The 19555-nt window shown below is 39.0% G+C and overlaps 1 protein-coding gene across 1 annotated transcript in view; it reads right to left on the bottom strand.

Annotated features, from left to right (window-relative positions):
- The window catches only part of STK33 (serine/threonine kinase 33), a 178240-nt gene that overhangs the window by 79426 nt on the left and 79259 nt on the right, over positions 1 to 19555 (bottom strand). The window contains exon 3 of the mRNA XM_033404568.2: positions 5886 to 6056. The gene's annotated coding sequence lies outside the window, so the exon portion shown is untranslated. The remainder of the gene's footprint in view (positions 1 to 5885; positions 6057 to 19555) is intronic.

Genomic DNA, 19555 nt, shown 5'->3' with positions numbered 1-19555 from the left:
AGTTTTATAGTGTCTGGCCTTACATTTAGGTCTTCAATCCATTTTGAGTTTATTTTTGTGTATGGTGTTAGGGAGTGTTCTAATTTCATTCTTTTACATCTAGCTGTCCAGTTTTCCCAGCACCACTTGAAGAGACTGTCTTTTCTCCATTGTATAACCTTGACTCCTTTGTCATAGATTAGTTGACCACAGGTGCATGGGTTTATCTCTGGGCTTTCTATCCTGTTCCATCAATCTATATTTCTGTTTTTGCGCCAGCACCTTGTCTTGATTACTGTAGCTTTATAGTATAGTCTGAAGTCAGGGAGTCTGATTCCTCCAGCTGTTTTTTTCCCTGGTTTGGCTATGTGGGGTCTTTTGTGTCTCCATACAAATTTTAAGATTTTTTGTCCTAGTTCTGTAAAAAATGCCATTGGTAATTTGATAGGGATTACATTGAATCTGTAGATTGCTTTGGGTAGTATAGTCATTTTCACAATATTGATTCTTCCAATCCAAGAACATGGTATATCTCTCCATCTGTTTGTATCATCTTCAATTTCTTTCATCAGTGTCTTATAGTTTCCTGCATACAGGTCTTTTGTCTCCCTAGGTAGGTTAATTCCTAGGTATTTTATTCTTTTTGTTGCAATGGTACATGGAAGTGTTTCCTTGATTTCTCTTTCAAATTTTTCATCATTAGTGTATAGGAATGCAAGAGATTTCTGTGCATTAATTTTGTATCCTGCAACTTCACCGAATTCATTGATTAGCTCTAGTAGTTTTCTGGTGGCATCTTTAGGATTCTCTATGTATAGTATCATGTCATCTGCAGACAGTGACAGTTTTACTTCTTCTTTTCCTATTTGTATTCCTTTTATTTCTTTTTCTTCTCTGATTGCTGTGGCTAAAACTTCCAACACTATGTTGAATAATAGTGGTGAGAGTGGGCAACCTTGTCTTGTTGCTGGTCTAAGAAGAAATGGTTTCAGTTTTTCACCATTGAGAACGATGTTGGCTGTGGGTGTGTCATATATGGCCTTTATTATGTTCAGGTAGGTTCCCTCTGTGCCTACTTTCTGGAAAGTTTTTATCATAAATGGGTGTTGAATTTTGTCAAAAGCTTTTTCTGCATCTATTGAGATGATCATATGGTTTTTATCCTTCAATTTGTTAATACGGTATATCACATTGATTGATTTGTATACACTGAAGAATCCTTGCATTCCTGGGATAAACTCCACCTGGTCATGCGTATGATCCTTTTAATGTGCTGTTGGATTCTGTTTGCTACTATTTTGTTCAGGATTTTCGCATCTATGTTCATCAGTGATATTGGCCTGAGGTTTTCTTTTCTGGTGACATCTTTGTCTGGTTTTGGTATCAGGGTGATGGTGGTCTCATAGAATGAGTTTAGGAGTGTTCTTCCCTCTACTATATTTTGGAAGCATTTGAGAAGGATAGGTGTTAGTTCTTCTCTAAATGTTTGATAGAATTCGCCTGTGAAGCCATCTGGTCCTGGGCTTTTGTTTGTTGGAAGATTTTTAATCACAGTCTCAATTTCAGTGCTTGTGATTGTTTATATTTTCTATTTCTTCCTGGTTCAGTCTCAGAAGGTTGTGCTTTTCTAAGAATTTGTCCATTTCTTCCAGGTTGTCCATTTTATTGGCATATAGTTGCTTGTAGTAATCTCTCATGATCCTTTGTATTTCTGCAGTGTCAGTTGTTACTTCTCCTTTTTCATTTCTAATTCTGTTGATTTGATTCTTCTCCCTTTTTTTCTTGGTGAGTCTGGCTAATGGTTTATCAATTTTGTTTATATTCTCAAAGAACCAGCTTTTAGTTTTATTGATCTTTGCTATTGTTTCCTTCATTTCTTTTTCATTTATTTCTGATATGATGTTTAAGATTTCTTTCCTTCTGCTAATTTTGGGGGATTTTGTTCTTCTTTCTCTAATTGCTTTAGGTGTAAAGTTAGGTTGTTTATTTGAGATTTTTCTTGTTTCTTGAGATAGGATTGTATTGCTATAAACTTCCCTCTTAGAACAGCTTTTGCTGCATCCCACAGGTTTTGGGTCGTCCTGTTTTCATTGTCATTTGTTTCTAGGTATTTTTTGATTTCTTCAGTGATCTCTTGGTTATTTAGTAGTGTATTGTTTAGCTTCCATGTGTTTGTATGGTTTACAGATTTTTTCCTGTAATTGATATTTAGTCTCCTAGCATTGTGGATGGAAAAGATACTTGATATGATTTCAATTTTCTTAAATTTACCAAGGCTTGATTTGTGACGCAAGATATTATCTTCCCTGGAGAATGTTCCATGAGCACTTGAGAAGAAAGTGTATTCTGTTGTTTTTGGATGGAATGTCCTATAAATATGAATTAAGTCCATCTTTTTTAACGTGTCATTTAAAGCTTGTGTTTCCTTATTTATTTTCATTTTGGATGATCTGTCTATTGGTGAAAGTGGGGTGTTAAACTCCCCTACTATGATTGTGTTACTGTCAATTTCCCCTTTTATGGCTGCTAACATTTGCCTTATATATTGAGGTGTTCCTATGTTGGGTGGATAAATATTTACAATTGTTGTATCTTCTTCTTGGATTGAGCCCTTGATCATTATGTAGTGTCCTTCTTTGTCTCTTGTAACATTTTTTTTTTTTTTTTTTTGCGGTACGCGGGCCTCTCACGTTGCGAAGCACAGGCTCCGGACGCACAGGCCCAGCGGCCATGGCTCATGGGCCCAGCCACTCCACAGCATGGGGGATCCTCCCGGACCAGGGCATGAACCCGCGTCCCCTGCATCGGCAGGTGGACCCTCAACCACTGTGCCACCAGGGAAGCCCTCTTGTAACATTCTTTACTTTAAAGTCTATTTTATCAGATATGAGTATTGCTACTCAAGCTTTCTTTTTTTTTTTTTGCGGTACACAGGCCTCTCACTGTCGTGGCCTCTCCTGTTGTGAAGCACAGGCTCCAGACGCACAGGCTCAGCAGCCATGGGTCACGGGCCTAGCCGCTCCACGGCATGCGGGATCTTCCCAGACCGGGGCACGAATCTGTGTCCCATGCATCGGCAGGCAGACTGTCAACCACTGCGCCACCAGGAAAGCCCTCGAGCTTTCTTTTGATTTCCATTTGCATGGAATATCTTTTTCCATCCCCTCACTTTCAGTCTGTATGTGTCCCTAGGTCTGAAGTGGGTCTCTTGTAGACAGCATATATATGGGTCTTGTTTTTGTATCCATTCAGCCAGTCTATGTCTTTTGGTTGGAGCGTTTAATCCATTTACATTTAAGGTAATTATCGATATGTATGTTGCTATTACCATTTTCTGAATAGTTTTGGGTTTGTTTTTGTAGGTCTTTTACTTCTCTTGTGTTTCCTGCCTAGAGAAGTTCCTTTAGCATTTGTTGTAAAGCTGGTTTGGTGGTGCTGAATTCTCTTAACTTTTGCTTGTTTGTAAAGGTTTTAATTTCTCCATCAAATCTGAATGAGATCCTTGCTGGGTAGAGTAATCTTGGTTGTAGGTTCTTCCCTTTCCTCACTTTAAATATGTCCTGCCACTCCCTTCTGGCTTGCAGAGTTTTTGCTGAAAAATCAGCTGTTAATCTTATGGGGTTTCCCTTGTACATTATTTATTGCTTTTCCTTTGCTGCTTTTAATATTTTTTCTGGTATTTAATTTTTGATAGTTCGATTATATGAATCTCGGCATGTTTCTCTTTGGGTTTACCCTGTATGGGACTTTCTGCACTTCCTAGACTTCACTGAGTATTTCCTTTCCCATGTTAAGGCAGTTTTCGACTATAATCTCTTCAAATATTTTCTCAGACTCTTTCTTTTTCTCTTCTTCTCCTGGGACCCCTATAACTTGAATTATGGTGTGTTTAATGTCATCTCAGAGGTCTCTGAGACTGTCCTCAATTTTTTTCATTCTTTTTCCTTTATTCTGCTCCCTGGCAGTTATTTCCACCATTTTATCTTCCAGCTCACTTATCCATCCTTTGCCTCAGTTTTTCTGTTATTGATTCCTTCCAGAATTTTTTTTTTTTTTGGTATGTGGGCCTCTCACTGTTGTGGCCTCTCCCGTTGCGGAGCACAGGCTCCAGACGTGCAGGCCCAGCGGCCATGGCTCACGGGCCCAGCCACTCCACAGCATGTGGGATCCTCCCGGACCAGGGCATGAACCCGTGTCCCCTGCATCGGCAGGCGGACTCGCAACCACTGTGCCACCAGGGAAGCCCCCTTCTAGAATATTTTTAATTTCAGTTATTGTGTTGTTCATCACTGTTTGTTTGCTCTTTAGTTCTTCTAGATCCTTGTTAAATGTTTCTTTTATTTTCTCCATTCTGCTTCCGAGATTTTGGATCACCTTTACTATCATTCTGAATTGTTTTTCAGGTATGTTGCCTCTTTCATCTTCATTTATTTGGTCTTGTAGGCATTACCTTGCTCCTTCATCTGTAACATATTTTTTTGTCATTTATTTATTTATTTTTTTGATGGGTGGGCCTGTATCCCTGCCTTACTGGTTGTTTGGCCTGAGCCGCCCAGCACTGGAGTTTGCAGGCAGTTGGATAGAGCTGGGTCTTGGTGCTGAGATTAGGACCTCTGGGAGGCCTCACTCCAATTAATATTCCCTGGGGTCTGAGGTTCTCTGTTAGTCCAGCAGTTTGGACTCAGAGCCCCCACCATAGGAGCTCAGGTCCAACCTCCGGCCTGGGAACCAAGACCCCAGAAGCTGCATGGCATGGAAAAAAAAGAAAAGAAAAGAAAAGAAAAAAGGAGCAGTACAATATCAAAGAGTAAAAAACAAATAAAAGTTGAAAGATAAAGAATATATTAGGAAAAGTAAAAGTATAATTAAAACAACTGCAACAAGGTAAAATAAAACCACAACAGAAAAAAGAAAAGAAAAAGCGGGGGGGGAGTGGGGGAACAAGCCAAAAGGAGAGAACAATAACAAAGCATAATGAATAAAACAAAATTATAAAAATAAAAATTTATTAGGAAAAATAAAAATATAAATGAATCAACAACAATGAATCAAGATAGAACCCCAATCTAAGAGGAAAATAGAAAGAAAAAAAAAGTCTTAGCTACAGGGGTGGAGTTTAGGCTGGGGGGGGTGGAACTTAGGCAGGGGCAGGGTTTAGGGTGGGGTGGGACCTAGGCCGGTCGGGGGGTTGATATTTGAGCTTGGGGCGGGGCCTAGGCTCAGGACCCACGCAGCCGAAAAGGCCTTGGGGGCGGGGCCTAGGCGGGGCAACATTGAAGCATGGAGCCGGGCCTCTGCCTTGGACCTGTGAGGAAGGGGAGAGGCAGCATGTGGAAAGGAGGGCCTCTGGAGTGTGGAGTTCCGGAGTTTGGAGGTAGGGCCCTGGGTGAGGGCGTAGGGGCAGGGCTTGGGCTCTGCACGGCAGGAGGGAGGCTCTGAGGGCAGAGGATTAGGTCCGGGAGCCCAACAGGCTCCCCGGTGCCTAAGTGGACAGGGAAAGCACTGGCCCATTCCCTTCCGTTCCTCTGCGCCCCTCCTGCACCGTCTCCCCCTGGGTCTCCCCCTACTTCACTAGGCCCCTAACCGTGGGTGGGTCCCGCTGGCCATAGGAACTCCTCCCCTCCCCCAGCACCCCTCAGGGGTGCTGTCCCAGAGGTCCACCCTTTACTTTTGCTCCCCCCTCACTCCCTCCCACTCCCTCAGGACGCGCGTGGCTGAAGGGGGCTAGGTGGTCAGGGGAAACCTGGCCACGTTCCCTTTTGATCCTCTGCCCTCCCAGTGGTTACCCAATTTCCCCCTTGGGGCGTGGGATCCCTTCCCCTCCCCCAGCCGCCCCTCAGGGGCGCCAGTCCCGTCCCGCCCCCACTTCTCCTCCCCCTTCACTTCCCCCACACCCCACATCCTACCCGGTCACTGGGGTTTCCTCCTGTCCCCTTAGGTGTCCGTGGTACCCCACCAGTGCCTGGTAGGTGCCCTAGTTGTGAGGAGACGCGAATTCCGCATCCTCCTAATATGCCATCTTGACTCCGCCCTCTGACGAGTACTTTCTTGCTTCAGTTTCTGACATATCCATTGCCCTAGAAGTATTTGGTAGCTATATTCAGAAAGCATAGGAGTTCCTGGTACTCACTGACAAGCTACATTTCTACTCTCCAACTTACTATTACATTTGCCAGCGTAATGTTCTACTCTCTTACCCCAGCAGGTCTAAAACAATAGGTTGAATAGCTGCATGCAAAATTTCTTGACAAGGATTGGATTTCGAATTTAATTTCTTTTTGGCTGGCTGAATTCCAATTATTTTAGCTTAAAAACCAAAATAGAACAAACGTTTACTCACATTTCTTTCTTTTTCATTTATGAATTTATCTGAAAGATTTGTTACTAAAATAAATCTACTGTCGAGCAGGCCAAATGATGTCATTCATATTTTAGGGGCATAAAATGAATCAGGTATTGCAAACTTAGCATATCTTTATGTAAACACAAAGATGAATAGCTCTTCTTCTATAGAATCATGGAATTACATTTAAACAGGACTTTTGATATAAAAAATATATCAGAAAACCAAAGAAACTTCTAACATAATAGTGTTTCTTTGTGTCTCCAAAGACTGGACATGCATAGGTATTAAACATATGCAAATAAATAAAATAAGGTCAAATCATGTCAATGCTTAACTAACATGTGAGCTCTCCTTTGGCTAAGGTTTTCATTTTATTTTCAGGAGTAAGACAAGTCAATGGAACAACTCTGATATGGAAACTCTCTGAGCTTTCATTTAAGCATAAAAAGGTCTCTTATGCACTGGCCCTCTAAGATACACTTACAGTAATTTCCTCAAGAAAATGAACACAAGAATGGTTTTATGAGATATAACTAGCTACAATTTTCTTCCCCAAAAGCAATTTTTTAGTTTTCTTTGCTAAGACTGTGTCTACAAGGAACCTAACCGTCAGTCAATTCAGTAAAAAATGTGTTCTATTCAAGTGAAGAAAAAAACCTTATGGATTGTCTGACGATGCAGACCAAGCAGAATGACTGTATATTCACTTTTCAACTACTTGTTTTCATAACATGCTTACAGAACCGAAATAGGGGCCAAATGAGCTTTCTAGATCATAGTGTTGTTAATTTTAAATGAGACGAGCACTTGTTTACTATTTCCATTAAGGTCATGATTAGGTCTGTGTTGTCTTATGAAAGGATCTACAGTATGTTTAAATTTTACATTACATTTAAAAAATGTTTAACAGCTAATGCGTGCTATCAGTTTTTAAATTTTAATTTGCATAATATTCCTCACTGATTAAGCTCTAATCTGAAGGGACAATCTTAAATGTGGTCCCCATCCTGACAGTTTAAGGTAAGAACAGAGATTTTACCGAGAAAGTTTGGCTTAAAGAGGCTGGAGAGGGCTTCCCTGGTGGCGCCTGCTGATGCAGGGGACACGGGTTCATGTCCCGGTCCGGGAGGATCCCACATGCCGCGGAGCGGCTGGGCCCGTGAGCCATGGCAGTTGAGCCTGCGCGTCTGAATCCTGTGCTCCACAATGGGAGAGGCCACAACAGTGAGAGGCCCACATACCGCAAAAAAAAAAAAAAGAGGCTGGAGAGACCCTCTCCCTGATTCTTTCCTGTTATTATCCAGTATCTTTTCCCCATGTATTGATACATTATAAGCAACCTGAAGTCAGGGACATTTATGCCAGCTCAGAATTATCCTTGTACATAATAGACACTCAACGAAAATTTCTGAGTGTTCATTTTGTGGGGAAGAGCCAGAATCACAAATCACTTAGGCAGAAAAATAGGCAGGTGTACAGAAGAGTTATCAAAGAAAGGAGGGGGTCATGTGGAGGAGGAAAAACTCAAAGGGAATGTCAGGGTTCCCTTCATAGATGTGAAGAGGGTTAGGCACGGGAATTAAGAGTTCTGCACGATTCAAAGAGCCTGCATGCGAATTTAAGGCTGATACAAAGGACTTCCTAACATTTAGAACTGTCAAAGATAAAAGGAAAGACTATCTCCATCACTACAAGTGTCCAGGTAGAGGTTGGAAGGTCAGCTAGCAAGAAACCATAGATGATATGTAAGCATAGACTAGGATGTCTTGAGGTTCCCAGTCCTAAAAGTCTACAAAGATGAATCACTCCTTCTAATGATCAACTGAGGTGGATGGAGCAGACATTTAAAGGAACCGAAGTGATAGGTGACCTCACCTCTACTGTGGAGGTTTCAATTTTATAATGGGGATCCCGCTTTCCTACCGCAGAGCAGGCCAAACTGGTTACAGCCCCAAAACTCACCTCAGCCAATCTGAATTTCACCTTTAACAGAGCAGCGCAGCCAAGCTCTACCACAGGCACAGGGTGATAGTGAGGAGGAGGAAGCGGATGAGGCGCCAGGCTGGAGGAGTAGTGCTCAGCTAGAAAGGAAAAAGCTAAATTAAGTGAGAAAGAAAAGACACTGTAAGAAAACAGAAGTAAGTCTATCTTCCCACTCATTAAATCAGAGGATAATAGGTGAAGAGTGAGTAAATGGGCCCACATGTAGCTAAGGCAGCCAGAAAACACAACATTGCCAAGAAACTCTAGGAGAGAAGAAGAACCACTCAGAGAACTGTGGCATGAACACTCAGCAGTGCTCCATCCAGGAGGCTTAAAAGAAAATACTCCTCTTTTCCCACTTTACTGAGGAAAAATTGATAAATAAAATTTTAAGGTACTTAAAATACACAACATGATAATTTGATAAACGTATATGCGAAAGGATTCCCCCTCATCAAATTAATTAACACATTCACCATCTCATGTATTAGATACAAACTTTCAGTTATAAGATGAAAAAGGTCCAAGGATCTAATATATAACATGGTGACTACTGTTAACACTGTGTTTATTACATAATTGAAATTTTCTAAGAGACTAGAATTTAAATGTTCTCACACACAAAAGGAATCTTAATCCAATTAGCAACAGATCAATAAGTTTAAGAATTTGATGGCAAATCTGAAAGTTATGCTAGCTTCATTTATCAAGCACCAATTAATAATTTTGGATTAATAAGATCTATTAATGTAAAACCGTGTGGCCAGAGATCTTTCTTGTATGTCAAATATTCGCAGGAGTATTGAAAGAGAGGAACTGTCCAAAGCCAGCAACTTCCATGAAACTAGTTAGTTAGCTAAGCAAAGTGTGATATAATGCTCCAACCTAGATGTTTCATACCATATGAGAAAAGGCATTCTGACCCCCAAGGTCATTGCAAATACTGGGAACACAATTTAGAGGTATCCAGGCAACCTTCGTCTTGTGGCCAGGTGTCTGAAAACTTGACAACTCCAAAGAGTCGGCAACAAAACACCAACAACAGATTCCATGATCCCCGTTTTTTGTTTTTTTTTTTTGCGGTACGCGGGCCTCTCACCGTTGTGGCTGTGGTCTCTCCCGTTGCGGAGCACAGGCTCCAGACGCGCAGGCTCAGCGGCCATGGCTCACGGGCCCAGCCGCTCCGCGGCATGTGGGATCCTCCCAGACCGGGGCACGAACCCGTGTCCCCTGCATCGGCAGGTGGACTCCCAACCACTGCGCCACCAGGGAAGCCCCTGATCCCCGTTTTGAAGTTTCTGTATAAGTAATATTAATTTAAGAAAACAGAAAACAACAAGAAAAGATACTTCTCTTAACTGTGAGTCCCTCCAGGGCAGGAAGTATGTTCTATTCACCTTGTCGTCTTGTATCCAGTAAAGGCTTCCATTATTAAATAAGGATTACTGATTGAAAATAATTCACTGATTGATAGAAACAGTATTTTCGAACCTACAAACATAATATGCAATATAATTGCCTAGAGTAAGAGAGCCAGTGGTTTATCATGTAAACAAATAATATCCTTGAGGAAGTCTCCTGGCCAAAAAACTGCACTACAACCCAACCCTCACTCTATCTTGAAGCTCTCATTCTAGAGCAAAACACCAAAACCCCCATACCAAGCCTGACCCCAATCCTGTAGTCTAAATTTCCACCTACTTCTGAAAGTTTCCCTATCAGACAAGATGTTATAACTACACTCCCAAACTTATGTTCTATTCCAGACTTTTCGTTTTCAGGAATCTCAAAGGATGCATAGACACAAATATTTATTTCAGTGATAAACCATATTATCAAACTCTAAGGGTTTCTGCTCAGTCTCCAACAACTACAGGCCTTGGTCATAAACCTTATTATTACTCAGATCCTCATATTCAACAAAAGGTCACTATTTTTGGCAGATGATGTAACCAACAATAACTGGTTCATGTTTCTTTCATGTAAAACATGCATGTCATAGACAAGACCAAAAAAATTCACGTGATATATATGTTAACTTTCTCAGGCTCCCTAGTCAAACCACCTCAAGTAAGGATACTTATTTTTGGAAAGAGCCTGTTTTCTTCACTCCTAATGATGAGCCATTTATCTGCAGCACACAAACCCCAGACTTATAGCCAGAACAAAAGCATTTAGAGTGTCGTATCTCAGGCGTCAATGTGGCATGCCTGTTAATTACAGCAAGACAGGAAAGACAGGGGAAATAAGACCTAAAAGGCACTTACTGGCAAGAGTTCTGTACGACTGGCCAAGAAGAGTGTCCAGAGGGCAGTAATGAGTTAAGCAAAGAGCACAAGAGGTCGAAGTAGAACAGACCAACTAAGAATCCAGCCATCTAACCGTGTATGTATGTATTCAGCAAACATTTTCTGAATAACTGTTATATACCAAGGATTGTATTGGGTGCTGGGAATAAAGAGATTATCAAGACATGGGCCTTACTAATAATGATTATGATAAAGATAATGATCAGCATATACAAAGTACAAAAGTGATATAAAAGAGGAAGTAACCAGGGAATTAATATAATCAGGTGGGAAACAAAATTTTAGAATGATAGAGATCAGGATTCAAATCCCGCCTCTACTAACTAGCTCTGTACAAATCGGGATACGTAAAGAGGAGTTAATAGTAACTATCTTAAATGATAATTGTGAGGACTAACTACAAAACATTTGTAAAGTGCCTAGAAGTTTGCCTGGTACATATTATTGCTTTAAAAAATCATTATCCCTCACTTGCTGAGGGAACGGTCACAAGTTTCATGGGATAAGTGATATTCAAACTAAGTCTCTTTTTTCGTTCTTTTTTTATTGAGGTATAGTTGATTTACAATTACTATAATTAGTTTTTATAATTATATTAGTTTCAGGTACATAATGATTCAAAAATTTTATAGATTACACTCCACTTACACTTAAGATAAAATATTGCCTATATTTCCTGTGCACTACAATATATCCTTGTAGCTTATTTTATACATAGTAGTTTGAACCTCTTAATGCCCTAACTATATCTTGTCCCTCCCCTCTTCCTTCTATATCTGTGAGTCTCTTTGTTTTGTTATATTCATTCGTTGTATTTTTTAGATCCCACATATAAGTGATAAAATACTGTATCTGTCTGTCTCTGTCTGACTTTTTTCACTAAGCATAATACCCTCCAGGTCCATCCATGCTGTTGCAAATGGCAAAATTTTCATTTTTTATGGCTGAGTAGTATTCCATTGTATATATGTGTCACATCTTCTTTATCCATTCATCTGTTGATGGACACTTAGTTTGCCTCCATACTTTGGCTATTATAAATAATGCTGCTACAAACATTGGGGTACATATATCTTTTCAAATTAGTATTTTCATTTTCTTTGGATATATACCCAAGAGTGGAATCACTGGATCATATGGTAGCTCTAGTTTTAGTTTTCTGAGGAACTTCCATACTGTTTTTCACAGTGGCTGCACCAATTTACATTCCCACCAACAATGTACAAGGATTTGCTTTTCTGCAAAACCTCATCAGCATTTATTATTTGTGGCTTTTTTGATGACAGCCATTCTGACAGGTGTAAGGTGATACCTGATTGTAGTTCTGATTTGCATTTCTCTGATGATTAGTGATGCTGGGCATCTTTTCATGTATCTGTTGGTCATCTGTATGTCTTCTTTAGATAACTGTCTATTCAGGCCTTCTGCCCATCTTTTAATCAGATTTTTTTTTAAAAAAATTTATTTATTTTATTTATTTATTTTTGGCTGCGTTGGGTCTCCATTGCCGCGTGTGGGCTTTCTCTAGTTGCGAAGAGCAGGGGCTACTACTCTTTGTTGCGGTGCTCAGGCTTCTCATTGAGGTGGCTTCTCTTGTTATGGAACACAGGCTCTAGGCACGCAGGCTTCAGTAGTTGTGGCACACAGGTTCAGTAGCTGTGGCTCGTGGGCTCTAGAGTGCAGGCTCAGTAGTTGTGGCACACAGGTCCAGTTGCTCCATGGCATGTGGGATCTTCCCGGGCCAGGACTCGAACCCATGTCCCCTGCATTGGCAGGATTCCTAACCACTGCGCCACCAGCGAAGCCCTGTTTTTTAGATATTGAGTTGTATGAGCTGCTTGTATATTTTGGATATTAACCCATTATTAGTCATATCATTTACAAATATTTTCTCCCATTCAGTAGATTGTCTTTTTGTTTTGTCAATGGTTTCCTTTGCTGTGCAAAAGCTTTTAAATTTAATTAGGTCCCATTTGTTTATTTTTGCTTTTGTTTTCTTTGTCTTAGCAGACAGATTTAAAAAAAATGTTGCTACAATTTATGTCAGAGTGTTCTGCCTATGTTTTCTTCTAGGAGTTTTATGGTTTCCAGTCTTAACATTTAGATTTTTAATCCATTTTGAATTTATTTTTGTATATGGTGTGAGAAAATGTTCTCACTTCATTATTTTCCATGTAGCTGTCCTGTTATCTGAGCACCACTTATTGAAGAGACTGTCTTTTCTCTATTGTATATTCTTGCCTCCTTTGTCACAGATTAATTGACCATAGTGTGTGGGTTTATTTCTGGGCTGTTTATTCTGTTCCATTGATCTATGTGTTTGTTTTTGTGCCAGTACCATACTGTTTTGATGACTATAGCTTTGTAGTATAGTCTGAAGTCAGGGAGCATGATACTTCCACCTCTATTCTTCTTTCTCAAGATTATTTTGGCTACTTGGGGTCTTTTTTGTTTCCATATAAATTTTTAAATTATTTGTTTTAGTTCTGTGAAAAATTTCATTGGTATTTTGATAGGGATTGCACTTGATCTCTAGATTGTCTTGGGTAGTATGGTCATTTTAACAAAATTAATTCTTCCAATCCATGAGCATAATATTTCTTTCCATCTATTTGTGTTGTTTTCAGTTTTTCATCAGTGTCTCATAATTTTCCAAGAACAGCTCTTTTACCTCTTTAGATAGGTTGATTCCTAGGTATTTTATTACTTTTGATGTGATGGTAAATGGAACTGTTTCCCTAATTTCTCTTTCTGATAGTTCGTTCTTAGTGTATAGAAATGCAACAGATTTCTATATATTAATTTTGGATCCTACAACTTTACCAAATTCATTGATGAGCTCTAGTAATTCTCTTGGTGGCATCTTTAGGGTTTTCTGTGTATAGTATCATGACATCTGCAAACAGTGGCAGCTTTACTTCTTCCTTTCCAATTTGGATTCCTTTTATTTCTTTTTCTTGTCTGATTGCTATGACTAGGACTTCCAATACTATGTTGAATAAAAGTAGCAAGAGTAGACATCCTTGCCTTGTTCCCAACCTTACAGGAAATGCTTTCAGGTTTTCACCGTTGAGTATGATGTTAGCTGTGGACTTATCCTACATGGCCTTTATTATGTTGAAGTATGTTCCCTCTACACCCACTTTCTGGAGAATTTTTATCATAAATGAATGTTGAATTTTGTCCTTTTTCTTCATCTATTAAACTAAGTCTTAAAGAATGAATTGGAGTTCACTTGGTGAACAAGTCAAGGAAAGGCTCTCTAGACAGGGACACCAGCACATGCAAGGGCTCAGAACCTATGGTTCAAGAAGAGTGGAAGAAGGTGATTTCCATTTAAAGGCAAGAACAATGGGAGAGAGAAAGCCAGGCACTAATTAGCCACAGATTTGGAGTGAAGAGAGAGTAGCCACCAAACTGCCAACACTAAGTCCTCCAGCAAGCATTTGCAGCTTAGGCATGGAAGGGACAGAGGGCTTCAACGTATGCTGAAAATATAAACTGTAAAGTTCTAAAGTATGCAGAATAAGTCCTAGACAGCACAATCAATCCAAATCTACTGCCGTATGAACAAATTAGAATTTAGTGACAAATTAACTACAGTCAGTGTTTCAATGTGATGGAAATATATGGCTTATTTCTAATTAGTTCCAGAATAACAAAAAAATACCAAGGGAACCTTCCCACTATAACTTCCACAGAAAAAGAAAAATATTAAGTTATTTATTTTATACACACACGCATACATCCCTACTCCAAATTCAGCACTACTGCAAACAAAGCTACATCAGTCCCAAAAAACAGAACAGCAGTGTTCTACCATTTGGGTATAAAGACCCCAAATTTCTAAACAATTTATGAGCATTTAAATCTCAGAAGTCTTCTCAGACAATGGTTCCATTTTACACGTACAGAATATTTTAAATGAAATTTGTTTGCCCTTGGTAGTCAGAAAGAACCTGAGCTTTACCATTAGACCAAGGTTCAGATTCCTCATCAGTGACTTAACCTATGTGGTCTCACCTTCCTTATATGCAAAGTATATAGACAGTGTCTGTATACATACATGGCAGAATTGTTATAAGGATAGGATATAATGTATGTAAAATCCTGATACATTGTAAGCTTTTAATAAGTGGAGGTTTTTATGATTATTATGAAACTCTGCCAAAACCCAATAGCAATAGATGGTAGCATCAGAAAATTATTTTATCAGCCATAATCTCTCAATCTAATGCTCCAAATATTGTTCTACATGGTTTCCAAGATACAAATTGCCATCAAATCAGCTCGTAGCTTAGAATGTAACCTCATGGGAGCCTGCTCTAGATATATGCAACTGAGTTGTAGAGGGAATGGCTTGCTAGATTAGCCTACAGGCAGCTTGTTAAATGTTAAATTCTGAATGCTACAGGCACTCAAATATCACATTTATAAGAATTTTATTTTTAAAATATGTAGTGCTGAATATCAAGAACGTTTTAGCCTAGCCAAGACCACAGCCTCTCAAAATATTACTACTCTGTGTTATACCTTAGCAACTGATCAAGAAGGAATAATATATAATTGGTTAGGTTTTCAGAGAAAAAAAAGAGGTGTCTGTATCCACAGATTTATTTACTTGGTGAGTTTCCCAAACACTGCAATGGAACTGTAAAAACAATGTGATTAAAATCGATAGAGCACATCATTTGCTGATACTGTTGCCCAAGAAAAGGCAATAAGCCTTAGGCATGTTATTACTAGATTACACAATTTCACTGACAGGTTCAAGATTTTTAAAAGCAACTGAGAATACAGAGTATTTCTTTTTTGGAGCCAAGGGATTTTTTGTCTTCAATTAAAAGAAAATCATCATTTCTCTCTTTTTTTATCATGAAGATTTTAAATGTCCTCTATAACATTTAAAAAATAATATTAATATTAAATTTTCATTTATTTCCAAAAACAAAAATAGATTGATGATCCTGATTAAAATTAAACTGAAAGCTACTTTTGTTTAACAATACCATATCCAACCACACATCCATTTCATAAATATTAGAATAGTTCAGGGAATAGTGGTTATAGGAGGATTATTATTTCTTCAAAGTCCATGCAGAAGAATATGAACGTCCAAATACATGCATTTCCAAACCCCTTCTGCAAAAATGATCAATGACTCTTTTTTCAGGTCTTAGTGATGAAATGACAAACTTTAAAACAGGCCTTCAAATTCAAAGAATGCTACATTTCAAAGTATGCTTTTTAATCAGATAGCAAAAGTTAGTCATGTAGACATAAATTCATTTGGTAAAAAGTGACCAAATAAAACTGAACCTAAAATCAGTAAGACTTTTACTCTAGTCAGATGTTCTACTATACTACAAACAGAAAACTGCAAAAGTTTTTGATTGCTTTATACTGAAAATTCCAAAGTAGAAACATTCTTCTGTAGCATGGGAAAGCTGATGGTATCAACTATGTAATTTTATCCTTATGATAAAAAAAAAAAAGTTGACCTGAAATGTTGAGATAATTTTAATCATGAATCCTGATAGGATATACAGTGCTAGGCTCACAGAAATAAATTGACCAGGCATTAGGTCTACATTTACCAGCTTTTACCAAGTGAACAGTAAAGTCTATTCAGGGGAGCTTAGGTCTTAGACTTATACCAGATGTAGATAATTTTAAGAAGAAAATCTACAAAACACCACATACTTTCTTGTCACTGAAGTGCATACACATATAAAAGCTTTATGTTCTAAGGTACATTAAAAGATGCTCAGTAGTGCTAATTATTAAGAAATGCAAATCAAAACTACAATAAGGTATCACCTCACTCTGGTCCAAATGGCCATCATCAAAAACTCTACAAATAACAAATGCTGGAGAGGGTGTGGAGAAAAGGGAACCCTTGTACACTGCTGGTGGGAATGTAAATTGGTGCAGCCACTATGAAAAACAGTACGGAGGTTCCTTAAAAAATTAAAAATAGAGCTACTATATGATCCAGCTATCCCACTCCTGGGCATATATCCAGAAAAGATGAAAACTCTAATTCAGAAAGATATATATACTCCAATATTCATAGCAGCACTAGTTACAATAGCCAAGACATGGAAGTAACCTAATGTCCATTGACAGGTGAATGAGTAAAGAAGATGTGGTATATATATAATGGAATATTACTCAGCCATAAAAAGAATGAAATATTGCCATTTGCAGCAACATGGATGGACCTAGAGAAAATATCATACTGAGTGAAGTCAGACAGAGAAAGACAAATATTATACCACTTAAATGTGGAATCTAAAAAATAATATTAATGAATTTATTTACAAAACAGAATCAGACTCAAAGACATAGAAAACAAACTTATGTTTACTTAAGGGGAAAGAGGGTGGAGAGGAATAAATTAGGAATATGGGATTAACAGACACACACTTCCATATAAAGAATTGATTAAAAAAACAAGGATTTACTGTATAACACAGGGAACTATACTCAGTATCTTGTATTAACCTATTATGGAAAAGAATCTGAATATATATATATATATATATATATATATATATATATATCCATATCAGAATCACTTTGCTGTACACCTGAAACTAATACAATATTGTACGTCAACTATATTTCAATTTTTTTAAAAAGCTCTATGTTCTAAATAGCTATTGGAATAGATAGCTTTATTAACTGAATAATACAATTTTCCTTAGTTCCTCTCTCTCCCTTGGTCTCCACATTCAACAATGCTATTTCCAAAACACTTCTCAAATCGATCTGACTTTCTCCATTCCAAATGTCTACACCAATATTATCTCTTGCCTGGAATACTGCAAGAGCTTCCTAACTGGTCACTCTGATTCCAAGTCAACCCTCTCATGCAAAGCATTCTCCATACTCTAGCCAAGATGCTTTTTCTAATATGCAAAACTCATCATGTTTCTTCCCAACAAAAATCGCTTCAGTGTGATATGGCCCCAGTTTACCTCTTCAGGCTTAACTGATTCTACTTCCTCAATGTAAAGTTTTCCAACATACAGAACTTCTTTCATTTCCTGCAATTCTGTGCTTTCTCTAGGCCTTCCTACATGCACTCTCAGCCTGAATACTCTTTCCCATTCTTCCCTTCATTGTTAAAACTTCTGCTCTACCTGCAGATCTCAGCTTAGACATCATCTCCTTTGAAATTTTCTTGATGTCTTGAGTCTCAGTTGAGTGTATGCCTCTCCTTTGTGCATGTACTTGCTCTAGCATACTCGGAACTGTATGTGTCTGTGTCCCTCCCTATACCCAAAGTTCCCTGAAAGCAGGGATGGTGTCTATATTGCTAGCTATTGTCTCCCCAGTGAAGGAGTGACAAAAAGAAATGCGCTTTTTAGAAAGCATGTTCTACCTGCAGTATAGAAAATGTATGAAAGGCAGAACAAGACTGGAGACATAGAGACAAGAAAGTATTACAATAGTTTAAGCAAGACAGAAATGTGGTCCTAATTAGGAAAGCAGCATCAGGGATGGGGAAAATAGATTCTACAGATATTCAGGAGGTAGAGTGATCGAACTTGGTAACTGATCACCTATGACCATGCTAAGACACAAAGTCAAAGAGGACACTGAAGTGGAGATGTCTAAGAGGCAGTGGTTACATAATCCAAAGATAAAAAGAAATCTGGATTTAAAACTTGGAGTTAAGAGTTATGTCACAGAAGAGGCAACTGAAATCACAGGTATAGGTGAGATCACCCAGGAAGGATGTGTGGAATGGAAACATAAGAGAGTCAAGGACAGAACTTTCAGAAACATCAAATTCTAAAGGATAATCAGAGGAAGAGAGTCCACTGAACAATGGAAAAGAGTATCCACAGAGGCAGAAAAGAGGGTATTTAATGAAGGAAAGACTGGCAAAAGCCAGGTGGCTCAAAACTTTCAAGGAAGATGAGGGCTGGAAAGTTTTATTTTAAAATTAAGTTATGGGGTATTGTTGGCAAAAATGGCAGATTAGGGACCTCCAAAATTTTGTTCATCCATAAAAGCAATGAAAAAGCTGACAAAATTATTAGAATAAACTATTCCAGAGCTCTGGAAATTAACCAAAGCCTTGCAGCAACACAGGAAGCATTTATTTTTAAGTCAATAAATAGTTGTATCTCAGGAAGAACAAGAAGCTTTGTGACATGTTAACTTCCCTTACTCCCATCCCCCATTCTCATCTCTGCAATAGTCTTGAAAAATAATAGCCCACATTCCTGGTACAGCCTAGTAGTCACTGGGTAGAGCAGAATGGAGCTGGAGCCCTTTCAAATCCTCATTCCCAAAGAACTGTCATTATTTGATCTTTCTGATGGTTCCCTGGAAGACCCCACTTATAAGTCAGTCTGTAATTGACCTGACTCAGAACTCACCTAGTATAAAAAAGCCTTCTCCCAAGGGGCATTTGTTTAAAACAGTTACAAGCAAGTGTTCTAACTTCACAGCTGCCTGAGGAAGTAGTTACTACTTGGAGCAACAATAAACTAACCAAAAAGTTTAAAAGAAACAGCTGAGAAATATTCACCCATAGGGGCTTTGAAAAGCTTCAACACAGAAGAGGGTGTGGAGAAAAGGGAACCCTCTTGCACCATTGGTGGGAATGTAAATTGATATAGCCACTATGGAGAACAGTATGGAGGTTCCTTAAGAAACTAAAAATAGAACTACCCTATGACCCAGCAATCCCACTACTGAGCATATACCCAGAGAAAACCATAATTCAAAAAGATACACGCGGGCTTCCCTGGTGGCGCAGTGGTTGAGAGTCCGCCTGCCGATGCAGGGGACACAGGTTCGTGCCCTGGTCTGGGAAGATCCCACAAGCTGCGGAGCGGCTAGGCCTGTGAACCATGGCCGCTGAGCCTGCGCGTCCGGAGCTTGTGCTCCGCAACAGGAGAGGCCACAACAGTGAGAG

This window comes from Orcinus orca, chromosome 8 (genome assembly GCF_937001465.1).
Source record: "Orcinus orca chromosome 8, mOrcOrc1.1, whole genome shotgun sequence".
NCBI lineage: Eukaryota > Metazoa > Chordata > Mammalia > Artiodactyla > Delphinidae > Orcinus > Orcinus orca.
This window is presented reverse-complemented; position numbering and strand designations above follow the sequence as displayed.